The following is a 27,292-nucleotide window of genomic DNA, read 5'->3' as shown; positions in this document are numbered from 1 at the left end:
AGCATGCTTTAAGGACTCTGCTAACAGGGGTCTTGCCACAGCTTTTAATTTACACTGTGATGTGAAATGCTAAGCCAAACACAGCTAAATAAACAAACACAACTCTTGGGTTGCTGACTCTCCAGGTCCATATAGTACTGTCTCAGAATCTAAAAGACGAGGTGAATTTCAAACAATCCCCAAAGTGACTACTGAGAGAATCTGTTTGGGTGCATTGTTTTAACTATTCCGTGGTAACAACCTCCTCACGTTGCAGAGGGTGATGGTTAAAGTCAGGTAAAAGATGAAGTACTTTTACTGTTCAACGTCTCCCAGTGCTGACACACACACACACACACACACACACACACACACACACACACACACACACACACACACACACACAGCAGTGTTACTGTCTGTCTCGGGTCTCTGGAGCCAGACAGGGAGATGTATCCGTTTCACTGCCAGGAAAGATAGCGAGCCATTTCTCCTGTAGTGTGGATTTGCCTGTCATGATTTGTGCCTTGCAACACAAATTTAGCTCCTGAGTCGGACTTTCACATTCATCATATTACCTCATAGCAGACACTGACTGGTTATAAACACTGTTATTAGTCCAACTGGCACTGCGGTGATTGGGATTCATCGCTGGCATACTTTGTACGTCTGCTGGCCAGGGCTACACTGGAGCGACGCCCAGTTCCAGCTGTGTGTGGTGCTGTGCGCGCGCACACACACACACACACACACCCACACACACACACACACACACACACACACACACACACACACACACACACACACACACTTTTATTGAATTTAGACTTGGGAAACCAGGTACATTCTCCTGTAAGTCATCATGTGGTTTATTACCAATGTGTAAATACATAGAGTCAGTGGGAAGGTGTACAACATAGCTAAATAAACAAACAAAAAGACTCAAATAAATAAATAAGAAAATAAAATATTGTCTACAAATAAGGCATAACTTAAGCTATTAGGTCTTCTAACAGTTCTAATTCAATAATCAATTTCAGGAGTCTTTTTGCCCCTTATACATTTCAATGTATCTAAGTAATTTAGTCATTCTTTTTGAAAAACAATAAGCAAAGGCTATGTTTTTATGCATTTACTTTTATGAATATAAAATGTACCAAAAATAAGTAGAACATTCAACAGAAAATTCTATGTTCTTATCTTCCATTATTATACCGAAAGTTACGTTATATCTATTAAACTGGGTTATTGGAAAGATTTTTTGTTTCTAACTAGACATACATGTTTTTTTTATACCGGCTGCATTTCTGTATTTTCTAAGTGATATATCTTCAACACTTGATTGCTGACATTCATTTTTTTTTGGGGGGGGGGGATGTGTTGCTGTTAACACAAATTAAAACCAAATGGTCTGTTATTTACATGTCTGAGTCACAAACACATTTCCCTTCTTTAAACACATTCCCCTTGTCTAACACATTCCCCTTGTTTAAATACATTCCCTTTGTCTAACACATTCCCCTTGTTTAAATACATTCCCCTTGTCTAACACATTCCCCTTGTCTAACACATTCCCCTTGTCTAACAAATTCCCCTTGTCTAACAAATTCCCTTTGTTTAAATAATTCCCCTTGTCTAACACATTCCCCTTGTCTAACACATTCCCCTTGTTTAAATACATTCCCCTTGTCTAACACATTCCCCTTGTCTAACACATTCCCCTTGTTTAAATACATTCCCCTTGTCTAACACGTCCCCCTTGTTTAAATACATTCCCCTTGTTTAAACACATTCCCCTTGTCTAACACATTCCCCTTGTCTAAGATGGCGTAGCAGTTCAGACGTCCATTACCCTCCTCTTGTCGTGTCCCGTGTATATATATATATATTTACATATTTTTTCTTCACTTATCTTTTTACATTTTTTTATTCTAAAAAACTCAACCTCAAAGCACTCTCCTGCAACCCGCCTCACCAAGTTAAAAAAAGAAAGAATTATTTACCTCATCTGAATTCCACAACAGAAGCTAGCCAGAGGTTAGCCATTCTCACTGGCTAACATTGAAGTTCAGCTAGCCACGGTTAGCTGTCCTCAGCTATCCATTAGCTCGAAAAGCTTTCGCCAGTTTTTGTACAGCGCGACTCAGACCAGAGCATACCGGAGCTATTCTCTCTCCTTTCCCCGATTTCTCCCGCAGGCTCTGGACATTTACACCTGGATCTTGCAGCTAGCTAGCTGCTATCTGAGTGACTATTGGCAACGTCGGTCACGGAATTAACACACATTATTACGGAGCTAGCCAGCTGAAGAGTTCCGTCAGCCACTCCTGGGCTATTCCTGAGCTAGCCAGCTGAAGTGTCTCCTGGGCTACAACTCACCTATCCTGACCCGTTTTACTGCCGATGCGGAGCCCCATCGGGTCTTCACGACTGGACCACCGACGTTATCTGCCCGAGGGAGTTATCCAACTGGCCCCTCCGTCGCGACGTAACCTGATCGCCCATCTGCGGCCAGCTAATCGTTAGCTGTCTTTTCGGCTGCGATCTGAATAGGTCTATCGGACACCTTTCTTGGGCTGCTATAACTAACTATTTTGCCAACTTGGACAGGTCCCCCCTTCCACACGGAACCCCACTAACCCACAGACGGAAACGCACGAGGTGGCTAAAAACAGACCTCCCTCCCATCTTCCACCAGCTTGCTACCTATGGCCCGGCTAGCTGTCTGAATCTCACTGGACCCTTTGATCACTCGGCTAAGCATGCCTCTCCTTAATGTCAATATGCATTGTCCATTGCTGTTCTGGTTAGTGTTTATTGGCTTATTTCACTGTAGAGCCCCTAGCCCTGCTCATTATACCTTATCCAACCTCTCAGTTCCTCCACCCACACATGCTATGACATCTTCTGGTTTCAATGATGTTTCTAGAGACAATATCTCTCTCATAATCACTAAATGCTTAGGTTTACCTCCTCTGTACTCACATCCCACCATACCTTTGTCTGTACATTATACCTTGAAGCTATTTTATCGCCCCCAGAAACCTGCTCCTTTTTCTCTCTATTCTGGACGTCACAGACGACCAATTCTTATGGCTTTTAGCCGTACCCTCATACTTATTCTTCTCTGCTCCTCTGGGGATGTAGAGGTGAATCCAGGCCCTGCAGTGCCTGGCTCCACTCCTACTCCCCAGGCGCTCTCTTTTGATGACTTCTGTAACCGTAATAACCTTGGTTTCATGCATGTTAACATTAGAAGCCTCCTCCCTAAGTTTGTTTTATTCACTGCTTTAGCACACTCTGCCAACCCGGATGTCCTAGCTGTGTCTGAATCTTGGCTTAGGAAGTCCACCAAAAACTCTGAAATCTTCATCCCTAACTACAACGTTTTCAGACAAGATAGAACGACCAAAGGGGGCGGTGTTGCAATCTACTGCAGAGATAGCCTGCAGAGTTCTGTCCTGCTATCCAGGTCTGTACCCAAACAATTTGAACTTCTACTTTTAAAAATCCACCTCTCCAAAAACAAGTCTCTCACCGTTGCCGCCTGCTATAGACCCCCCTCGGCCCCTAGCTGTGCTCTGGACACCATATGTGAACTGATTGCCCCCCATCTATCTTCAGAGCTCGTGCTACTAGGTGACCTAAACTGGGACATGCTTAACACCCCAGCCATCCTACAATCCAAGCTTGATGCCCTCAATCTCACACAAATTATTAATGAACCCACCAGGTACAACCCCAAAGCCGCAAACACTGGCACCCTCATTGATATCATCCTAACCAACGTGCCCTCTAAATACACCTCTGCTGTTTTCAACCAAGATCTCAGCGATCACTGCCTCATTGCCTGCACCCGTAATGGGTCAGCGGTCAAACGACCTCCACTCATCACTGTCAAACGCTCCCTGAAACATTTCAACGAGCAAGCCTTTCTAATCGACCTGGCCCTGGTATCCTGGAAGGATATTGACCTCATCCCGTCAGTAGAGGATGCCTGGTTATTTTTTTAAAATGCCTTCCTCTCCATCTTAAATAAGCATGCCCCTTTCAAGAAATTTAGAACCAGGAACAGATATAGCCCTTGGTTCTCCCCAGACCTCACTGCCCTTAACCAACACAAAAATATCCTGTGGCGTTCTGTATTAGCATCGAACTGCCCCCGCGATATGCAACTTTTAGGGAAGTTAGAAACCAATACACACAGGCAGTTAGAAACGCCAAGGCTAGCTTTTTCAAACAGAAATTTGCTTCGTGCAACTCCAACTCTAAAAAGTTCTGGGACATTGTAAAGTCCATGGAGAATAAGAACACCTCCTCCCAACTGCCCACTGCACTGAGGATAGGAAACTTTGTCACCACCGATAAGCCCACTATAATTGAGAATTTCAATAAGCATTTTTCTATGGCTGGCCATGCTTTCCACCTAACTACCCCTACTGCATTCAACAGCACTGCACCCCCCACAGCTACTCGCCCAAGCCTCCCCCATTTCTCCTTCTCCCAAATCCATTCAGCTGATGTTCTGAAAGAGCTGCAAAATCTGGACCCCTACAAATCAGCTGGGCTTGACAATCTGGACCCTTTCTTTCTAAAATTATCTGCCGAAATTATTGCAACCCCTATTACTAGCCTGTTCAACCTCTCTTTCGTGTCGTCTGAGATTCCCATAGATTGGAAAGCAGCTGCTGTCATCCCCCTCTTCAAAGGAGATGACACTCTTGACCCAAATTGCTACAGACCTATATCCATCCTACCCTGCCTTTCTAAGGTCTTCGAAAGCCAAGTCAACAAACAGATTACTGACCATTTCGAATCCCACCGCACCCTCTCCGCTATGCAATCTGGTTTCAGAGCTGGTCATGGGTGCACCTCAGCCACGCTCAAGGTCCTAAACGACATCGTAACCGCCATCGATAAGAAACAATACTGTGCTGCCGTATTCATTGACCTGGCCAAAGCTTTTGACTCTGTTAATCACCACATCCTCATCGGCAGACTCAGTAGCCTTGGTTTCTCAAACGATTGCGTCGCCTGGTTCACCAACTACTTCTCTGACAGAGTTCAGTGTGTCAAATCGGAGGGCCTACTGTCTGGACCTCTGGCAGTCTCTATGGGGGTACCACAGGGTTCAATTCTTGGGCCAACTCTTTTCTCTGTATACATAAATGATGTCGCTCTTGCTGCTGGTGAATCTCTGATCCACCTCTACGCAGACGACACCATTCTGTATACTTCTGGCCCTTCTTTGGACACTGTGTTAACAACCCTCCAGACGAGCTTCAATGCCATTCAACTCTCCTTCCGTGGTCTCCAACTGCTCCTAAACACAAGTAAAACTAAATGCATGCTCTTCAACCGATCGCTGCCTGCACCTGCCCGCCTGTCCAGCATCACTTCTCTGGACGGTTCTAACTTAGAATTTGTGGACAACTACAAATACCTAGGTGTCTGGTTAGACTGTAAACTCTCCTTCCAGACTCACATCAATCATCTCCAATCCAAAGTGAAATCTAGAATTGGCTTCCTTTTTCGCAACAAAGCATCCTTCACTCATGCTGCCAAACATACCCTCGTAAAACTGACCATCCTACCAATCCTCGACTTCGGCGACGTCATTTACAAAATAGCCGCCAATACCCTACTCAACAAGCTGGATGCAGTCTATCACAGTGCCATCCGTTTTGTCACCAAAGCCCCATATACTACCCACCACTGCGACCTGTACGCTCTCGTTGGCTGGCCTTCGCTTCATAATCGTCGCCAAACACATTGGCTCCAGGTCATCTACAAGACCCTGCTAGGTAAAGTCCCCCCTTATCTCCGCTCACTGGTCACCATAGCAGCACCCACCTGTAGCACGCGCTCCAGCAGGTATATCTCTCTGGTCACCCCTAAAGCCAACTCCTCCTTTGGTCGTCTCTCCTTCCAGTTCTCAGCTGCCAATGACTGGAACGAACTACAAAAATCTCTGAAACTGGAAACACTTATCTCCCTCACTAGCTTTAAGCACCAGCTGTCAGAGCAGCTCACAGATCTCTGCACCTGTACATAGCCCATCTTTAATTTAGCCCAAACTACTACCTCTTCCCCTACTGTATTTATTTATTTTATTTATTTTGCTCCTTTGCACCATATTATTTAGATTTGAACTTTGAACTTTCTTCAAACTACAAATCTACCATTCCAGTGTTTTTCTTGCCATACTTTATTTACTTTGCCACCATGGCATTTTTTGCCTTTACCTCCCTTATCTCACATCATTTGCTCACATTGTATATAGTCTTATTTTTTTCTACTGCATCATTGATTGTATGTTGTTTTACTCCATGTGTAACTCTGTGTTTTTGTATGTTGTCGAACTGCTTTGCTTTATCTTGGCCAGGTCGCAATTGTAAATGAGAACTTGTTCTCAACTTGCCTACCTGGTTAAATAAAGGTGAAATAAAAATAAATAAATAATACATTCCCCTTTTTTAAACACATCCCCCTTGTCTAACACATTCCCCTTGTTTAAATACATTCCCCTTGTTTAAATACATTCCCCTTGTCTAACACATTCCCCTTGTCTAATACATTCCCCTTGTCTAACACATCCCCCTTGTTTAAATACATTCCCCTTGTTTAAATACATTCCCCTTGTCTAACACATTCCCCTTGTCTAATACATTCCCCTTGTCTAACACATCCCCCTTGTTTAAATACATTCCCCTTGTCTAACACATTCCCCTTGTTTAAATACATTCCCCTTGTTTAACACATTCCCCTTGTTTAAATACATTCCCCTTGTCTAACACATTCCCCTTGTCTAATACATTCCCCTTGTCTAACACATCCCCCTTGTTTAAATACATTCCCCTTGTCTAATACATTCCCCTTGTCTAACACATTCCCCTTGTCTAACACATCCCCCTTGTCTAACACATCCCCCTTGTCTAACACATCCCCCTTATTTAAATACATCCCCGTTGTCTAACACCCCCCCCTTATTTAAATACATCCCCCTTGTCTAACACATCCCCCTTATTTAAATACATCCCCCTTGTCTAACACATCCCCCTTATTTAAATACATCCCCCTTGTCTAACACGTCCCCCTTGTTTAAATACATCCCCCTTGTCTAACACATTCCCCTTGTTTAAACACATTCCCCTTGTCTAATACATTCCCCTTGTTTAAATACAGAACATGTTAATTTCCAGTATTAATTTTACAGGACTGTTGTTGGTTAAATCTTTATTTATCTATATTTGTGTGTATATATTGTGTGCAGTTTACCTGCACACAATATTTGATACAGTATTATGTATGATTGTAGAATCCAAAAAGCTTTTTAAAAGCCTAACTTTGCAAAAGTGAAAAGGACAGACATTATTTGCAATAAGGATCACGTGACATCACTGAGTACAGATTTCTCAATACAGTGACACCAGTGTGTATACAGCCCCATGGTGAGATGGATATGGTATTTTATGTCTCTGCATGACAACTCACCCATGCTCTCTTGCCGTGTGTGTGTGTGTGTGTGTGTGTGTGTGTGTGTGTGTGTGTGTGTGTGTGTGTGTGTGTGTGTGTGTGTGTGCTGCAACGAGACAGGAGCGGGAGCAGTGCATGTTACCATGGTGCTAGTTGGAGCTACAAGATGAAGAAGAGCGATTGCAGTTGACAAGCTCAGTATAGTAGAGCGTATGTTTCACTGGATTGGACTTTAATCAGATGCTCTGATAGAGAATGAAATGGCAGGCCAACCATGTCAGACAAGCATCACAATATGAAGTACACATTCTTAGTCGACATGATCGACATGCTAACTTAGCCTTATGCTTGGGACACTGTCAGGCACAAAACCCACAGAAACACTGAAAATCCAGTGTATTTATGGCGTAGAACGCTGCTCAGTCTACCATGCCTACTTGTCCCATAGAAAAAGGTCTCGTGAGGTTGACATGTGAGGAATATGGCTCTCAAGAGAGGACTCACACGTCTGAGGTAACTGTGCGCTGAGACAGATAAACACAGACATTTTGGAATGAGGCACAACAACTTTGGCTGTGTTCTTCATAAACAACATGGCTCCAGGAGTAATACAGTTTGGAATGGGATTCATGGAAGTCCTTCCAGGGTTTACAGCATTTCATATTCCAATGCAAGTCCATTACAAGTATAATGCTGTGAAACTATATTCAAAATTACTTTTTGTTAAACTGAGGAAACTTTTGTTGGGATTATCTAGAAAAGACATGGTTTATCCTTCGCTCGGGGGCTACGCTAAAACATCAGTGATTGTTCCCCAGTAACTACACATTAGTTACACGTTAATAAAGGCTGAATAACACTGTAATAACACGTTAATAAAGGCTGGATTACAGTGTAATAACACGTTAAAAGGCTGGATTACAGTGTAATAACGTTAATAAAGGTTGGATAACACTAATAACACGTTAATTAAGGCTGGATAACACTAATAACACGTTAATAAAGGCTGGATTACAGTGTAATAACACGTTAATAAAGACTGGATTACAGTGTAATAACATGTTAATAAAGGCTGGATTACACTAATAACACGTTAATTAAGGCTGGATAACACTAATAACACATTAATAAAGGCTGGATTACAGTGTAATAACACGTTAATAAAGGCTGGATTACAGTGTAATAACATGTTAATAAAGGCTGGATAACACTGTAATAACACATTAATAAAGGCTGGATTACACTGTAATAACACGGTTAATAAAGGCTGGATAACACTAATAACACGTTAATTAAGGCTGGATAACATTGTAATAACACATTAATTAAGGCTGGATAACATTGTAATAACACATTAATTAAGGCTGGATAACATTGTAATAACACATTAATTAAGGCTGGATTACACTGTAATAACACGTTAATTAAGGCTGGATTACACTGTAATAACACGTTAATTAAGGCTGGATTACACTGTAATAACACGTTAATTAAGGCTGGATTACACTGTAATAACATGTTAATTAAGGCTGGATTACACTGTAATAACACATTAATAAAGGCTGGATTACACTGTAATAACACGTTAATAAAGGCTGGATAACACTAATAACACGGTTAATAAAGGCTGGATTACACTGTAATAACATGTTAATAAAGGCTGGATAACACTAATAACACGTTAATTAAGGCTGGATTACACTGTAATAACACGTTAATAAAGGCTGGATAACACTAATAACACGTTAATTAAGGCTGGATTACACTGTAATAACACGTTAATTAAGGCTGGATTACACTGTAATAACACGTTAATTAAGGCTGGATTACACTGTAACAACATGTTAATTAAGGCTGGATTACACTGTAATAACACATTAATAAAGGCTGGATTACACTGTAATAACACGTTAATAAAGGCTGGATAACACTAATAACACGTTAATAAAGGCTGGATAACACTAATAACACGGTTAATTAAGGCTGGATTACACTGTAATAACACGTTAATAAAGGCTGGATAACACTAATAACACGGTTAATAAAGGCTGGATTACACTGTAATAACATGTTAATAAAGGCTGAATTACACTGTAATAATGTTAATAAAGGCTGAATTACACTGTAATAACATGTTAATAAAGGCTGGATTACACTGTAATAACATGTTAATAAAGGCTGGATAACACTGTAATAACACGGTTAATAAAGGCTGGATTACACTGTAATAACACGGTTAATAAAGGCTGGATAACACTGTAATAACACATTAATAAAGGCTGGATTACACTGTAATAACACATTGACACATGCTGAATAACACTGTAATAACAAACTCTAACCACTATGACCCACTTCCCTACTGTAGAGACTCTCTTAAGGCTTGCACACATCACACCAAATGTGTCTCTAATGTTCGTCTGCCGATCGTTCAGCATGCTGTTTTAGGTACCACCTGCTGTAGACATCTAACTGCTAAATTTGTCACGGGATTCTACATGTAAAATCTTTGAGCACTCTGTTTACAAATTACCTTCAGAGGTGCTAAGAACTGTCGGCCAGCAAACGCTATTGGTGCGTCTGAGCCCTTAGGGCCCGGTAGCAGCTCCCAGGCCGGCCCACAGCCGACCCAGTCAGTTACTGATTTCAGGAGCATAGCGGGGGAGTGTTTTAATGGTGATGGTTGGAGGGAAGTTGGCAACACTAGCTAGTCAGCTGTGGTTTGTGTAGCAAAGGAGTCCAAGGATATGAAGGGAGTGTGTGAGCGTCTCCCTGCTTCATCGTGAGGCGAAAGACATAATTCTTCCATCTGTTCAGTCTTTAGGACCCTGAAGACTGCTTTCACGTCATCTTAGTGTGTCAGCCAGGGTGACGGACCAGAATTGAACCTCACAACTGTTGCCAGCATAGTTAATCAATAAAATGGTGGCAGCATTGCTTAGGTTTGATTTGAGTAATTTCACATGTATCTTGAGGAAACGTTTGCTCTCACTGTTCTTTGTATTTGCTAGCCCATGAGACACAAATATGACTAGCTAACACTGGATGTCTACAAACTTCTACAATGATTGTCCTACATAACTACATACCGTTAGAGACACAGCTGTTACCTTATGTGAGACACTGACCTCAGTGCAACATTTGCAATATACAGTGCTTGATGATTTAATATAGAGTCATCTTTTTAAAGGATTGTAACATTGTATCCAATTGTTTTTCTTCTTCTTCTTCTTCTTCTTCTTCATGGTGGTTGGCAATCACTCTTGGTTTCAGTAACGTCCACTAGATTATATAGTGTTGGGTTGACGTCCACTAGATTATATAGTGTTGGGTTGACGTCCACTAGACTATATAGTGTTGGGTTGACGTCCACTAGACTATATAGTGTTGGGTTGACGTCCACTAGATTATATAGTGTTGGGTTGACGTCCACTAGACTATATAGTGTTGGGTTGACGTCCACTAGACTATATAGTGTTGGGTTGACGTCCACTAGATTATATAGTGTTGGGTTGACGTCCACTAGACTATATAGTGTTGGGTTGACGTCCACTAGACTATATAGTGTTGGGTTGACGTCCACTAGACTATATAGTGTTGGGTTGACGTCCACTAGACTATATAGTGTTGGGTTGACGTCCACTAGACTATATAGTGTTGGGTTGACGTCCACTAGACTATATAGTGTTGGGTTGACGTCCACTAGATTATATAGTGTTGGGTTGACGTCCACTAGATTATATAGTGTTGGGTTGACTTCCACTAGACTATATAGTGTTGGGTTGACGTCCACTAGAATATATAGTGTTGGGTTGACGTCCACTAGACTATATAGTGTTGGGTTGACGTCCACTAGACTATATAGTGTTGGGTTGACGTCCACTAGACTATATAGTGTTGGGTTGACGTCCACTAGACTATATAGTGATGGGTTGACGTCCACTAGACTATATAGTGTTGGGTTGACGTCCACTAGACTATATAGTGTTGGGTTGACGTCCACTAGACTATATAGTGTTGGGTTGACGTCCACTAGACTATATAGTGTTGGGTTGACGTCCACTAGTGAACTATATAGTGTTGGGTTGCCGTCCACTAGACTATATAGTGTTGGGTTGACGTCCACTAGACTATATAGTGTTGGGTTGACGTCCACTAGACTATATAGTGTTGGGTTGACGTCCACTAGACTATATAGTGTTGGGTTGACGTCCACTAGACTATATAGTGTTGGGTTGACGTCCACTAGACTATATAGTGTTGGGTTGACGTCCACTAGACTATATAGTGTTGGGTTGACGTCCACTAGATTATATAGTGTTGGGTTGACGTCCACTAGACTATATAGTGTTGGGTTGACGTCCACTAGATTATATAGTGTTGGGTTGACGTCCACTAGACTATATAGTGTTGGGTTGACGTCCACTAGACTATATAGTGTTGGGTTGACGTCCACTAGACTATATAGTGTTGGGTTGACGTCCACTAGACTATATAGTGTTGGGTTGACGTCCACTAGATTATATAGTGTTGGGTTGACGTCCACTAGATTATATAGTGTTGGGTTGACGTCCACTAGACTATATAGTGTTGGGTTGACGTCCACTAGACTATATAGTGTTGGGTTGACGTCCACTAGATTATATAGTGTTGGGTTGACGTCCACTAGATTATATAGTGTTGGGTTGACATCCACTAGACTATATAGTGTTGGGTTGACGCCCACTAGACTATATAGTGTTGGGTTGACGTCCACTAGACTATATAGTGTTGGGTTGACATCCACTAGAGTACTTTTGGGTGTCAGGGAAAATGTATGGAGTAGAAAGTACATCATTTTCTTTATGAATGCAGTGAAGTAAAAGTAAAAGTTGCCAAAAATATAAATAGTAAAGTACAGATACTCCCAAAAACGACTTAAGTACTGCTTTAAAGTATTTTTACTTTAGTACTTCACACCACTGGGAAGACCTTCACTAGATGGATAATGATGACTAGACCTCCACTAGAAGAATAGTGTTGGGTAGACATCCACTAGATGGATAGTGTTGGGTAGACCTCCAGTAGATAGATAGTGTTGGGTAGACATCCACTAGATGGATAGTGTTGGGTAGACAGCCACTAGATGGATAGTGTTGGGTAGACATCCACTAGATGGATAGTGTTGGGTAGACATCCACTAGATGGATAGTGTTGGGTAGACATCCACTAGATGAATAGTGTTGGGTAGACGTCCACTAGAGGGATAGTGTTGGGTACACATCAACTGGATGGTTAGTGTTGGGTAGACTTATCAGAGATGCGTGCCACTCAGGAATCCACTCTCTGGTCACTAGGCAGTGGATAAGCTGGCCTGTGTTTAGTCCAAGACCCCCAGCACCCGGACCACTGCCCCAGATATCAATCAGCTGAAACCTGAACGCAGTAGCATGCCTGTGATGTGGGAAGCAGAACCCCAGCACCCGGACCACTGCCCTAGATATCAATCAGCTGAAACCTGAACGCAGTAGCATGCCTGTGATGTGGGAAGCAGAACCCCAGCACCCGGACCACTGCCCCAGATATCAATGAGCTGAAACCTGAACGCAGTAGCATGCCTGTGATGTGGGAAGCAGATCCCCAGCACCCGGACCACTGCCCCAGATATCAATGAGCTGAAACCTGAACGCAGTAGCATGCCTGTGATGTGGGAAGCAGACCCCCAGCACCCGGACCACTGCCCTAGATATCAATCAGCTGAAGCCTGAACGCAGTAGCATGCCTGTGATGTGGGAAGCAGACCCCCAGCACCCGGACCACTGCCCCAGATATCAATGAGCTGAAACCTGAACGCAGTAGCATGCCTGTGATGTGGGAAGCAGAACCCCAGCACCCGGACCACTGCCCCAGATATCAATGAGCTGAAACCTGAACGCAGTAGCATGCCTGTGATGTGGGAAGCAGACCCCCAGCACCCGGACCACTGCCCTAGATATCAATCAGCTGAAGCCTGAACGCAGTAGCATGCCTGTGATGTGGGAAGCAGAACCCCAGCACCCGGACCACTGCCCCAGATATCAATCAGCTGAAACCTGAACGCAGTAGCATGCCTGTGATGTGGGAAGCAGAACCCCAGCACCCGGACCACTGCCCCAGATATCAATCACCTGAAACCTGAACGCAGTAGCATGCCTGTGATGTGGGAAGCAGAACCCCAGCACCCGGACCACTGCCCCAGATATCAATCACCTGAAACCTGAACGCAGTAGCATGCCTGTGATGTGGGAAGCAGACCCCCAGCACCCGGACCACTGCCCTAGATATCAATCAGCTGAAGCCTGAACGCAGTAGCATGCCTGTGATGTGGGAAGCAGACCCCCAGCACCCGGACCACTGCCCTAGATATCAATCAGCTGAAGCCTGAATGCAGTAGCATGCCTGTGATGTGGGAAGCAGACCCCCAGCACCCGGACCACTGCCCTAGATATCAATCAGCTGAAGCCTGAACGCAGTAGCATGCCTGTGATGTGGGAAGCAGACCCCCAGCACCCGGACCACTGCCCTAGATATCAATCAGCTGAAGCCTGAACGCAGTAGCATGCCTGTGATGTGGGAAGCAGAACCCCAGCACCCGGACCACTGCCCCAGATATCAATCAGCTGAAACCTGAACGCAGTAGCATGCCTGTGATGTGGGAAGTAGACCCCCAGCACCCGGACCACTGCCCCAGATATCAATCAGCTGAAACCTGAACGCAGTAGCATGCCTGTGATGTGGGAAGCAGACCCCCAGCACCCGGACCACTGCCCTAGATATCAATCAGCTGAAACCTGAACGCAGTAGCATGCCTGTGATGTGGGAAGCAGGCCCTCAGTTAACACAGCTCGCATTGTGCAAATGTCACGGGTCGTAGTCTTGGCCTTTTTTCAAGGAGTGATGAATGAGTCTGTGATGCCAGGAATTCAGCGGGTACTGAAGTTTAGTTTTTTCAATGTTGACATGTGTCTTTGATGTAGCAGACAGCTCCCCGTTAGAGAACCGTGTGTGTTCACCAATGTCATGACACCTTTGTGGAACGCTGTGGCACCGTGGGTGACCTTAGAGGTGAGACTTTCACTGTTCTTATAGGTGTCACTGTGTACATTGTCTGGTATTTGTGTCTGTCTATGTGTCTGGCTGGCTGTCTGTCTATGTCTGTCTGTCTGTTTGGCAAACAAGAAAGTAAAAAATGTAATTGACATTTGAAGGATGCCTCAACACTTTAGTGTCCGTTCACTGTAAGGTTAAAAAAACTTGTGGAAAGAGACGGTCCCACTTTATGTGGATAGTCCCATATAGATACTCCACAGATGGTCACACTATCAACAAACTATCTGTTGATGATAAGCAACTGCTTGGACTTGGTTAGAAAGAGTTGATATTGTAAAATATCCTCCGTGTTATATCACCTTCTCAAGAAAGAATAGACTGAAGAAACCCTGAACTCAGCAGATGTGCTCTGAAGATTCCCAACATACTGTAAGAAGTAAAGCTTTTTTCCACAGAAACTCCACAGAAAACCCATTGTTCCACAGACACTTTATTACATTGTCCCAAGATGGGTTCTTGCTCAAGCCAGTCTACTGACATATACTGTAGAGGTCAGGTAGGGCTATTTTCTACTGTAAGTCCTCAGGAAGGCAATCTGAACTTTCTGGGTCATAAAACGCTCGTTTATAGTCATTTTCAAGCTGAGTGAGACTGTGATGTTGTTCCTATCCAAATACCAAGCTGAGCTTTCAAGAAAATCAGACAGCTCTTTGTAAGACGGGAAAAAGTCGACAGAGCTTTGGTATTTGGCACAGAGGCTTATGGGCAATGTCAGTAATTGTTACAATTTAAATTCCTTTGAATGCTCCCCCAAATTGAAAGTCCTCGAGGGGAAACCATCATGTTGCAAATCACATGATTTGGAAAACAATGTAGCTGAAAGCTTATAATGACTCTCCATAATTCAATATCTAGTTAAAATACACTGTTAACATGGGGTTGCCATTTCAAGAATGCCTGTTTGTCCCACGTGTCCGTCCAGGACTGTTTGAAGAGTAGCCCCACGTGAGAACGCTGTGGGGATAAATGGGCACACGTACCGGTTTCTCCTCCACACCTCCATACCTCCCACTGTCTCTTCTTTCTGTTTGTTTTCCTGCCATGGCACCGGGTCGCTCCAGCTGAGACTTGACATTTCACCTTGGCGTGGTCACGAGTCACGCAACACTTGGAGACACAGGGAGTCTAAGAAGTTCTTCAGCTTTTCCTCAGCCGTTCTTCAGCCAATTCACAGCCAATCCTCAGTGGTTCAGTTGAAATACTGTTGCCTGTTATCTGAACCTTCAGCTTTCATTGAAAGTTGAACCTGATGTTGTTGAAGCTGAAGGACAAAGCTAAAGACTTAACAAGCATGAGTATACTGTATAGTTTTTGACACCCGCATTGTTTGAACACTATGGACCTTCTGCAATATTCTACGTTGAGCAAGCTTTCAGTCCAGGACTATGCTTAATCTGGTTCCGGGAAACCTACAAATCTTATGTCCTCTTTGCTTAAAGTTGGTCTGGACGTCTTGGTTGAAAGATGTTAATCTTACCGCAGAGTTATTAGGTTATGTAATGACTTGACAGAGCTCTTATGAAACATAGAGTGCAAGTTGCTGAGTACTTTGGGGATTGGCAAATTTGGGCCAAAATGATCCTGTCTACATACACACATGGAATGTGATGAGAGAGCAATGTCATTGAAGTTGCACAGAGTCTCATGTTAAGGGCAGAGGTATGGTTTCACAGCATAAATACCTCTCCTTCCTCCACCAAATGTGAAAGACATTAGCTCATTCATGCTTCGGATTTGGTATGGCGCTTCCACAAACCCCAAATCCTGCATTCCTCAATTTATTTATTTCACCTTTATTTAACAAGTTAGGCTAGTTGAGAACAAGTTCTCATTTACAACTGCGGCCTGGCCAAGATAAAGCAAAGCAGTGTGACACAAACAACAGAGTTACACATGGAATAAACAAAAGTAGTCAATAACACAGTAGAAAAGTCTATAAACAGTGTGTGCAAATGAGGTGGGATTAGGGAGGTAAGGCAATAAATAGGCCATAGTGGCAAAATAATTACAATTTAGCAATTAAACACTAGAGTGATAGATGTGCAGAAGATGAATGTGCAAGTAAAGATACTAGGGTGCAAAGGAGCAAAAATAAATAAATAAATAACAGTATGGAGATGAGGTAGTTGGATGGGCTATTTACAGATGAGCTATGTACAGGTGCAGTGATCTGTGAGCTGCTCTGACAGCTGGTGCTTAAAGTTAGTGAGGGATATATGAGTCTCCATCTTCAGTGATTTTTGCAGTTTGTTCCAGTCATTGGAAGCAGAGAACTGAAAGGAAAGGCGGCCAAAGGAGGACTTGGCTTTGGGGGTGACCAGTGAAATATACCTGCTGGAGCACGTGCTACGGGTGGATGCTGTTATGGTAACCAGTGAGCTGAGATAAGGCGGGACTCAATAACTGAGAGAATACTTCCGGGCGTCCATTTAGGGACAGGTTATTTTGTTTATACCAGCATTACCTTATCCACAATGATGCTACATGGCTGACCTTAATGAATGTTCAGCGATGATTGTTTTAACAGCTCTTCATGAGACTGACTGGGAGTTAAAGGAGACCTTCAAGTCAAAAGGAAACAATGGGTCCCATTTCTCTGAAGGTAGCCATGTCCCAGCCTGAACTCTCCCAGTCTACAGTATCACACTGTGCCAGAGGACAGCAGTAACCTCAGCAATAATCATCATATTCATAGCTATGAAAATATGAGCACTGCTGGAGCTCCAGAGGTGAAAATCATTTCCAGAGTCTGTGAGACTTGGACAGTTGATCCCAGACACAGTCCCCTCGCCACTAGTGTATCTCTCAGCCTGGCTGCCATAGACTGCATGTGCAGCCCAGTTAACAGCTTCACTCTTTGGCTACGATCTGAATTGTTGCACATCTTTTATATATATATATATATATATATATCTCTCTCTCTTCAATATAAATAAATACACTTGGGAAATTTGATAGTTTTTGAAGGAAGCTGAGTAATCTTTAAGTTTTGAGTCATATTTCTCAACATTTCCTACATGCTACATTTTACATTAAGAGCATCTGCTAAATTACTTATCTAGAGCATCTTACAGTTAGTGCATTCATCATATGATAGCTAGGTGGGAAAACCACATACCTCAGTCAGAGTAAGTATACTGAACAAAAACAACATGCAACAACTTTACTGAGTTACAGTTCATATATGGAAATCTGTCAATTGAAATAAATTCATTAGTCCCTAATCTATGGATTTCACAGGACTGAGTAGGAGCGGTGCCATGGGTGGGGCAGGGAGGGTATAGGCCCACCCATTGGGGAGCCAGGCCCAGCCAATCAAAACAAGTTTTTCCACACAATAAAATGGCTATATTACAGATATACTCGTTTTCATCAGCTGTCCAGGTGGCTGGTCACAGACGATCCCACAGGTGAAGAAGCAGGATGTGGAGAGCCTGGGCTGGCATGGTTACACATGGCCTGCGGTTGTGAGGCCGGTTGGACGTACTGACAAATTGTCTAAAATGACACTGGAGGTGGCTTGTAGTAGAGAAATTAACATGCAATTCACTTGTAAACGCTCTGGTGGAGATTCCTGCAGTCAACATTCAAATTGCATGCTCCCTCAACTTGAGACATCTGTGGCGTTGTGTGACAAAACTGCACATTTTAGAGTGGCCTTTATTGTCCCCAGCACAAGGTGCACTTCAGTAATGATCATGCTGTTTAACTTCTTGATATGCCACACCTGTCAGGTGGATGGATTATCTTGGCAAAGGAAAAACACTCACTAAGAGGGATGTAAACAAATTTGTGCACAAAATTTGAGAGAAATGAACTTTGTGCGTATGAAACATTTCTGGGATCTTTTTTTTTCAGCTCATGAAACCTGAGACCAACACTTTACATGTAGTGTTTATATTTTTTGTTCAGTATACATTTTTCCTCAATAAAGTAGCTATCAGAAAGGTCAGTGCTCATAAGGTACCTTATTCAAAGACATACAAAGCTTCCATTTCAGTTGACATGACCTGCACTTATGATACCAGTGTTATGCACACCTCTTGGAGGAACGCAACACCCTGCTACACTCAACTCCCCGTGGAGTGTAAGAGGTATGTGATTGTAGGTGCAAGTAAGGATGAAAGGCAGAGCATATTACCGTTTACTAGGAATTTAGTTCTTTAACACGGGTGTATGTATGCCCGCAGGCCTCTTGCCTAAGCACTCCCAAGGTGAGGTGCCTTCCCCTCCCCCCTGGGAACACATGAAACAGAATAATACAAACTTAAAGTGAACAAGTTCAATAATCAAAAACACAGTCCTATTGGCACACACATACCTCAGAAGTAGCAGCTACAAAATACTTTCACCAATACTGTCTCTGCACAACAACCAACACAAAACATCCAAGAAGCTCTCACTTCCTGACAAAGGAACACTGGCTTTTCAAGCTACAGAAGGAGTCGCTAATTGCAGACAGCTGTGTCTCCTGACGAGAGGGCGGGGTCAGAACACCAATTTGAAATGGGGCCAACCAATCAGCTGCTTTGGACTTCAGAAAGCCATTTCCTGAAATACACACATTCAAACACAAACAACCCATAACAGAAACTGGGGAACGTAACACCAGTTTACTACTTGAATATTGTATGATGTCATAATCTCAAGAAACCTGTCGTAGTAGTTTTAGATGACCAAGGATGTTGATGTCAAGTGTCATGTTTTGTTTAGGTAACCATTATACCACCATTATGTATACCACACCACTAAAACGTTACCTCATTGGAACAATGTGATGGAGACATGTTTTAAAACTACAGAGGTTTATGTGGATGACCCATAACTCCAGGCAGTAAATAGATGGAGGTCTGGTTTTGCTATAAAGGGGTGTCAAGTGTTGGCAAGTAGCCTGTCGGGTCAAATCTACCGATGTGCCCCTTGAGCAAGGCTCTTAACCCTAATTGGATAAGAGCGCCTGCTAAATGACTAACATGTAAATGTTAAATGTAAATGTGGTCCCTTCCTTTTGGGACACCTCTGACCTGGTGAGTGAATTGCTCCTTTGCATGCCACTATCCTTTGTAGCCCAGGTGGTAAGGGTAGGTAACAACACATCCGCCATGCTGATCCTCAACACGGGGGCCCCTTAAGGATGCGTGCTCAGTCCCTTCCTGTCCTCCCTGTTCACTCATGACTGCACGGCCAGGCACGGCAGGCACAACTCCAACACCATCATTAAGTTTGCAGATGACACAACAGTGGTAGGCCTGATCACCGACAACGATGAGACAGCCTATAGGGAGGAGGTCAGAGATCTGACCGTGTGGTGCAAGGACAAAAACCTCTCCCTCAACGTGATCAAGACAAAGGAGATTATTGTGGACTACAGGAAAAGGAGGACCGAGCACGCCCCCATTCTCATCAACGGGGCTGTAGTAGAGCAGGTTGAGAGCTTCAAGTTCCTTGGCATCCTAAGATGGTCCAAGCACACCAAGACAATCATGAAAAGGGAACGACAAAACTTTGGCATGGGTCCTCAGATCCTCAAAAGGTTCTACAGCTGCACCATCGAGAGCATGCTCTATTGTTTGTTACTTTAATTTGTTACTTTTTTGTAGGTATTTTCTTAAAACTGCATTGTTGGTTAAGGGCTTGTAAATAAGCATTTCACTGTAAGGTCTACAACAGTTGTATTCGGCGCATGTGGCAAGCACAATTTGATTTGATTTGATTTTGATTTGATTTGTCTTGGGCTACATATGTTTCTTGTGTTGACAGCTTAGGTTACTTTTAGAAGCTCTTGTAAAACAATATAACAATATATTGCATGATGGTAATCATGTGTTGGTGTCTGATCTAAAGATATCATATGCTAAACTTTGAGGAGATCTGTGTTTATGTATGAGGAGTATCAGGTGAAGTTTGTCATCACCTATAAGAACTTCATGTACCAAGACAATGTGTTAAACGGTGAAACGTCAAGAGATAATCAAGAAAACCCATCTGCATTTTGTGTTTTCATCCTGTCACATAAACGTCTTGGCAACAGTCTCTTGTTCCTACCCAAGAATACAAAGAGCCCTTCTATCTCAGATACTTCAGGAAGCTTTTATCTGTCCACCCAGCCCTGACGTAAACACAGAGTGTTTTAAATGCTCCACCACATTAAGTCATCGAAAGCCTTCACTGACATCTACGACATTTACAAGATCATCCTGACCTGACACTGACGTCCAACCCCAAAGTCGAGTGACAAACTATCTTCCCCTGAGCTCTACGTCATGACCAAAGAACTCTGAGCCTGCTTGTGTTTCAGCCAAGGAGAACTCATGGTGACCCATGGTCAGAGAACATGTGGGTAGTATTTAGCCCCAAGGAAGTCATTCAGTCACACGTGTGTATCCGTCTAGCCGGTATGACCTCTTGCCTTCTCTCTCTTTTTCTGTGTGTGTGTGTGTGTGTGTGTGTGTGTGTGTGTGTGTGTGTGTGTGTGTGTGTGTGTGTGTGTGTGTGTGTGTGTGTGTGTGTGTGTGTGTGTGTGTGTGTGTGTGTGTGTGTGTGTGTGTGTGTGTGTGTGTGTGTGTGTGTGTGAGGGAGAGAGAGAGAGAGAGAGAAGGAGAGGTTGAGAGAGAGCAAAAGAGAGAGCACGAGAGAGAGTCTGCAGTCAGAGGAGAAGTTAACATGCTGAGAGAGAGAGCGAGAGCGAGAGAGAGAGAGAGAGAGAGAGAGAGAATCTTCCCAGGGTCAATGTGGAGTGGATCCAGTGTTTATAGGCCAGTGTGTTTATGTGCGTGTCAGTCTGGGGTCAGAGGAGAAGTCAACATGCTCCCACAGGAACACAGCCAGTCACAAACAAGGAAGATCACAAGTGTTTCAAATACCTGCTCTGATACTCACTGGGTGTGTGTTTGTTGAGTTAGCGAAGACATTCCAGTCAGATAAATCGGTGTAGCAGAGTTTAAATGCCATCTCTTTCACACCATTATTTCTTATCAGATGAAACGTCATTAGGAGAAGTGCCTTCAATGTTATCACTATGTTTTTACAACATCACAACTAATACTATTAATACAAAACAATTATAATATGCAATTCAGTTTTGGGGATTTCGACTGTCTTGTTTTGTGTTTCACAGGTTATTGGTGGGAGCTCCATATGAAACCAATGGTCACCACCAGACAGGGGATGTGTACAAATGCCCATTGGGCAAACGGTCCAATGGCAGCTGCTCCAAACTCAACCTAGGTACAGTATAACTATCAACTCTCACAGACTTGACGTGCCTACTGTGCCTCACGAGACGGATGTGTGTGTGTTGTAGCCGTTAGAGTGTGTGCATATGTACATGCCTTATATGTGTGTTCATAGGTTGTGTGAGAGTGGAATCTGGGGACCGTGCTGTTCATTTCAGCTTTAACAGTTTATGTACATTTCCACGTCTGTATCCTCCTAGGGATCACGCCACACGTCCACACGTTTCCTTAGATGAGACCTATCTGTACTGTGTTGTACAGAGAGATACAGCAAGATGTGTGAACTAGCTGGCAGATAGTGTATGGTGTAGACACTGCTGCGCCTGGCTTGACAACTTTAACGAACCTAGTTCCCAGAAGCTCCTTTCCTGCAGTCAAATTATCAAATCGCCCTCTAATGTTGTTAATATTTTTCCTAATTTCATAATTAATAAACATTATTTCAAAAAACCTGCTGAAAATCCAGTGTTTTATTATATTTCAGTCTTCTGTGATGTATATAAAGTGTCATATTGGGACGCAAAGACATTTCAGCTCTATATCTGACATGGTACAGATGTCTTCTTTTAAGCCCATAACCATGTGTGTGAGGTGTCTACTTTTGTTTCAGACTAGATTTGTTTAAGACTACCAATAATCACTCTGTTACCCTGATTTAGCCCACTGCAGTAAAATGCTCTGGACACTGCCTCAAAGGACAGGTGTTTCGTCCTTTAGTTGGGAGATCTAGTATCATCTAGTATCACCTTCTTACTGCCATGTATAGTCAGTGGGTTTGCAGAAGCTTGTGAAGCGACTTGCCCGCAGGTACATAGCATAAGTGAAAAATATACGCAAAAGTCTTCAAAAGCTATAGAAACATCAAGCTGTTAGAATAAACATTGTTATTTCTTTGACACTGTCTTTTCTTGTTCCTCAAGGAAGGATATCTCTGACCAATGTCGCCGAGCGAAAAGACAAGATGAGGCTGGGGATGACGCTGACAACCAACCCCAAAGACAATAGCTTTGTGGTTAGTGATGAACACACAGTCTATAAAAAGTATGGTGTCATTATGTGTGGTTTCCACAGAGACTAACTTGGTGGTCAATTTCAGGGGTATGTGAAGAACAGTGGAGGCTGCTGAGAGGAGCGGCTCATAATAATGGCTGGAACAGAGCAAATGGAATGGCATTAAACCATGGGTTTGATGTATGCGATACCATTCCACCTATTCCGCTCCAGCCATTACCATGAGCCCGTCCTCCCCAATTAAGATGCCACCAACCTCCTGTGGTGGCACAGGAACCACATTTCGTTTTTCTGATGACCTTTTCATCCAGCGTAGGCCCATGCTACACGGTACATGTCTCAAGGGTACTTGCTGTGCTGAATGTGTTTTCTTGTGTGTTGTACAGGTCTGTGGACCCCTATGGTCCTATGAGTGTGGCAGCTCATACTACAGCACTGGGATATGCTCTCGAGTCAACGCCAGCTTCAAATTCTCCAAAACCATAGCTCCAGCCTTCCAGAGTAAATACAGAGCACGCCCCTTTCCTGTTTGGCAGTGTTTTATGGATCTTCTTCCAGAAGTATAAGTCATTATTGATTGTAATGCATTAGACTGTTTCCCATTGCTCATCCGTAAAGGTTGCATTGATGGTGCAGTTCAGACATCATTGTGTTTTTCTCTGCTAGGGTGTGAGACCTACATGGATATAGTGATCGTTCTGGATGGTTCCAACTCCATCTACCCCTGGACGGAGGTACAAGCCTTTCTTATCAACATTCTACAGAAGTTCTACATTGGACCAGGCCAGATACAGGTGAGTTATGGGAAATGTGTCGCTCTGGCTAACCTGGTTGAATTGCCTGTTATGCCCCAGTTTCATGGTTCAACTCTAGGTCTGGAGTGCCAAAGGATGATGTTGTCTGAGTCTAAGTTGCTGATTAGTAGAATGAAAACCAGATGTGATTTGTCCCTCCAGACCTGGCGTTAAACAGCCCTGTTATAATGTATGTGATATTGTTCAGGTTGGAGTGGTGCAGTATGGGGAGAAGGTGGTGCATGAGTTCCATCTGAATGACTACAAGTCAGTGGAGGAGGTGGTGAAGAGAGCAAGCAACATCCACCAGAGAGGCGGAGAGGAAACCAACACGGCACTCGGCATCAACGTTGCTCGGTAAGACTCCCTAACTGATATGAAACTACATCAGCAATATCCCTAATATTGAATCAGTATAGTATTGAAAGTTGTCAATCTATTGTATCTCACAACAAATACAACTATAATGACATACAGTAAATTATTGTAAATGACACTAGGTAATAGTAATAGAAGACTATTAAAAAAACGTTAAATACTGTATTTGTTACCTTATTCTGGGTTATTACTCAAATCCCACTTTTTGGCTATAAACTTTGAACCTTTCAAATATGAATTTAATAAATCACATGCCACAGCTCAGAAGCATTCAAGCGAGGAGCCCGACGAGGCGCCAAGAAGGTGATGATTGTGATCACTGACGGGGAGTCACATGACAAGCCCTGACCTTCACAGGCCATCGAGGGACAGCGAGAAGGATGGCATCACACCGATATGCATCGATGTGAGTCACCGTCTCTGTCTCCTTCCTGTCACTCTCTCCTTCTACACAATCACTGTTGAGTCACACCGTCTCTGTCTCCTTCCTGTCCTCTCTCCTGCTACACCATCGCTGTGAGTCACCCTCTCTTGTCTCCTTCCTGGTCCTTCGTCTCCTGCTACAACCATCTGCTGTGAGTCACCGTCTCTGTCTCCTTCCTGTCCTCTCTCCTGCTACAACCCATCCTGTAGTCACCGGTCTCTGTCTCCTTCCTGTTCCTGCTCTCCTGCTACGCCATCGCCTGTGAGTCACCGTCTCTGTCTCCTTCCTGTCCTCTCTCCTGCTACCACTCAGCGCTGTGAGTCACCGTCTCTGTCTCCTTCCTGTCCTCTCATCCTGCTACACCATCGCTGTGAGTCACCGTCTCTTGTCTCCTTCCTGTCCTCTCTCTGCTGCGCCATCACTGTGAGTCCACCGTCTCTGTCTCCTTCCTGTCCTCTCTCCTGCTACACCATCGCTGTGAGTCACCGTCTCTGTCTCCTTCCTGTCCTCTCTCCTGCTACCCATCGCTGTGAGTCACCGTCTCTGTCTCCTTCCTGTCCTCTCTCCTGCTACACCATCGCTGTGAGTCACCGTCTCTGTCTCCTTTCCTGTCCTCTCTCCTGCTACACCATCGCTGTGAGTCACCGTCTCTGTTCCTCCTTCCTCGTCCTCTCTCCTGCTAACCATCGCTGTGAGTCACCGTCTCTGTCTCCTTCCTGTCCTCTCTCCTGCTACGCCATCGCTGTGAGTCACCGTCTCTGTCTCCTTCCTGTCCTCTCTCCTGCTACGCCATCGCTGTGAGTCACCGTCTCTGTTCTCCTCCTGTCCTCTCTCCTGCTACACCATCGCTGTGAGTCACCGTCTCTGTCTCCTTCCTGTCCTCTCTCCTGCTACACCATCGCTGTGAGTCACTCTCTGTCTCCTTCCTGTCCTCTCTCTGCCCATCGGTGAGTCACGTCTGTCTCTCTTCCTCTCTCCTGCTACACCATCGCTGTGAGTCACCGTCTCTGTCTCCTTCCTGTCCTCTCTCCTGCTACGCCATCGCTGTGAGTCACCGTCTCTGTCTCCTTCCTGTCCTCTCTCCTGCTACACCATCGCTGTGAGTCACCGTCTCTGTCTCCTTCCTGTCCTCTCTCCTGCTACACCATCGCTGTGAGTCACCGTCTCTGTCTCCCTTCCTGTCCTCTCTCCTGCTACACCATCGCTGTGAGTCACCATCTCTGTCTCCTTCCTGTCCTCTCTCCTGCTACACCATCGCTGTGAGTCACCGTCTCTGTCTCCTTCCTGTCCTCTCTCCTGCTACACCATCGCTGTGAGTCACCGTCTCTGTCTCCTTCCTGTCCTCTCTCCTGCTACACCATCACTGTGAGTCACCGTCTCTGTCTCCTTCCTGTCCTCTCTCCTGCTACACCATCGCTGTGAGTCACCGTCTCTGTCTCCTTCCTGTCCTCTCTCCTGCTACACCATCGCTGTGAGTCACCGTCTCTGTCTCCTTCCTGTCCTCTCTCCTGCTACACCATCACTGTGAGTCACCGTCTCTGTCTCCTTCCTGTCCTCTCTCCTGCTACACCATCGCTGTGAGTCACCGTCTCTGTCTCCTTCCTGTCCTCTCTCCTGCTACACCATCACTGTGAGTCACCGTCTCTGTCCTCCTTCCTGTCCTCTCTCCTGCTACACCATCGCTGTGAGTCACCGTCTCTGTCTCCTTCCTGTCCTCTCTCCTGCTACACCATCGCTGTGAGTCACCGTCTCTGTCTCCTTCCTGTCCTCTCTCCTGCTACACCATCACTGTGAGTCACCGTCTCTGTCTCCTTCCTGTCCTCTCTCCTGCTACACCATCGCTGTGGAGTCACCGTCTCTGTCTCCTTCCTGTCCTCTCTCCTGCTACACCATCGCTGTGAGTCACCGTCTCTGTCTCCTTCCTGTCCTCTCTCCTGCTACACCATCACTGTGAGTCACCGTCTCTGTCTCCTTCCTGTCCTCTCTCCCTTGTTTAAGTTTTTCCGCTGCCGTTGCTCTAATGTCCAAAAGTTATCAAAATGTCATAAACCACTAAATGTGAGCATAACTGGAAACAGCTGGTCATTTTTGGAGGCATGAAGCAATGTTACGGTAGCTAGTAAATAGAGAAGGACCTGTAACTAACTAGCTAACTGACAATAAGTGCATTTTTTCACCCCACATTTAACTAGCTAGCTAACATTTGTATTGTGTTATTTATTATGGATCCCCATTAGCTGCTGCCAAGGAAGCAGCTACTCTACCTGGGGTCAAGCAAAATGAAGGCAATTATACAATTTAAAAAACATTACAATACATTAACAACAGATTTCACAACACATTAAGTGTGTGTCCTCAGGCCCCTACTCTACTACCACATATATACAACACAAAATCTGTGTACCTGTGTGTACAGTGCGTATGTTATCGTGTGTGTGTATCCATGTGTCTGTGCCTGTGTTTGTGTTGCTTCACAGTCCCCGATGTTCCATAAGGTGTATTTTTAAATTCTATTATACTGCTTGTATGAGTTACTTGATGTGGAACAGAGTTCCATGTAGTCGTGGCTTTAAGTAGTACTGTTTAACTGACAGATAGAAAGTAGACTAGCTACAGTTATTACATGTATTTACAGTTAGTCAGCTGCTGCTTCTACTCTCTTTTGCTAACTACCATAATACTGCTTCATGCCTCCATAATGACAAGGTGGCTACAGTTACTGTAGTACAATGTTCATTTTTTCTGGTTTGGGACATGTACACTTTCAACGCACATTGGGATGTGATGTGAGGCTTCACCAGTGCTCCAAAGAGTACAGAGGTTTACACAGAACCCAAACCGGCTGTGCGCATGCGCCATCGTGCGCC

The 27,292-nt window shown here is 44.1% G+C and overlaps 1 pseudogene; it reads left to right on the top strand.

Moving 5' to 3' along the window:
• The window catches only part of LOC115203523 (integrin alpha-11-like), a 96,625-nt pseudogene that overhangs the window by 16,888 nt on the left and 52,445 nt on the right, over positions 1-27,292 (top strand).

Source organism: Salmo trutta, chromosome 12 (assembly GCF_901001165.1).
Source record: "Salmo trutta chromosome 12, fSalTru1.1, whole genome shotgun sequence".
Lineage (NCBI taxonomy): Eukaryota > Metazoa > Chordata > Actinopteri > Salmoniformes > Salmonidae > Salmo > Salmo trutta.
Note: the sequence above shows the minus strand (reverse complement) of the source record. Positions and strands in the feature narration are given on the sequence as shown.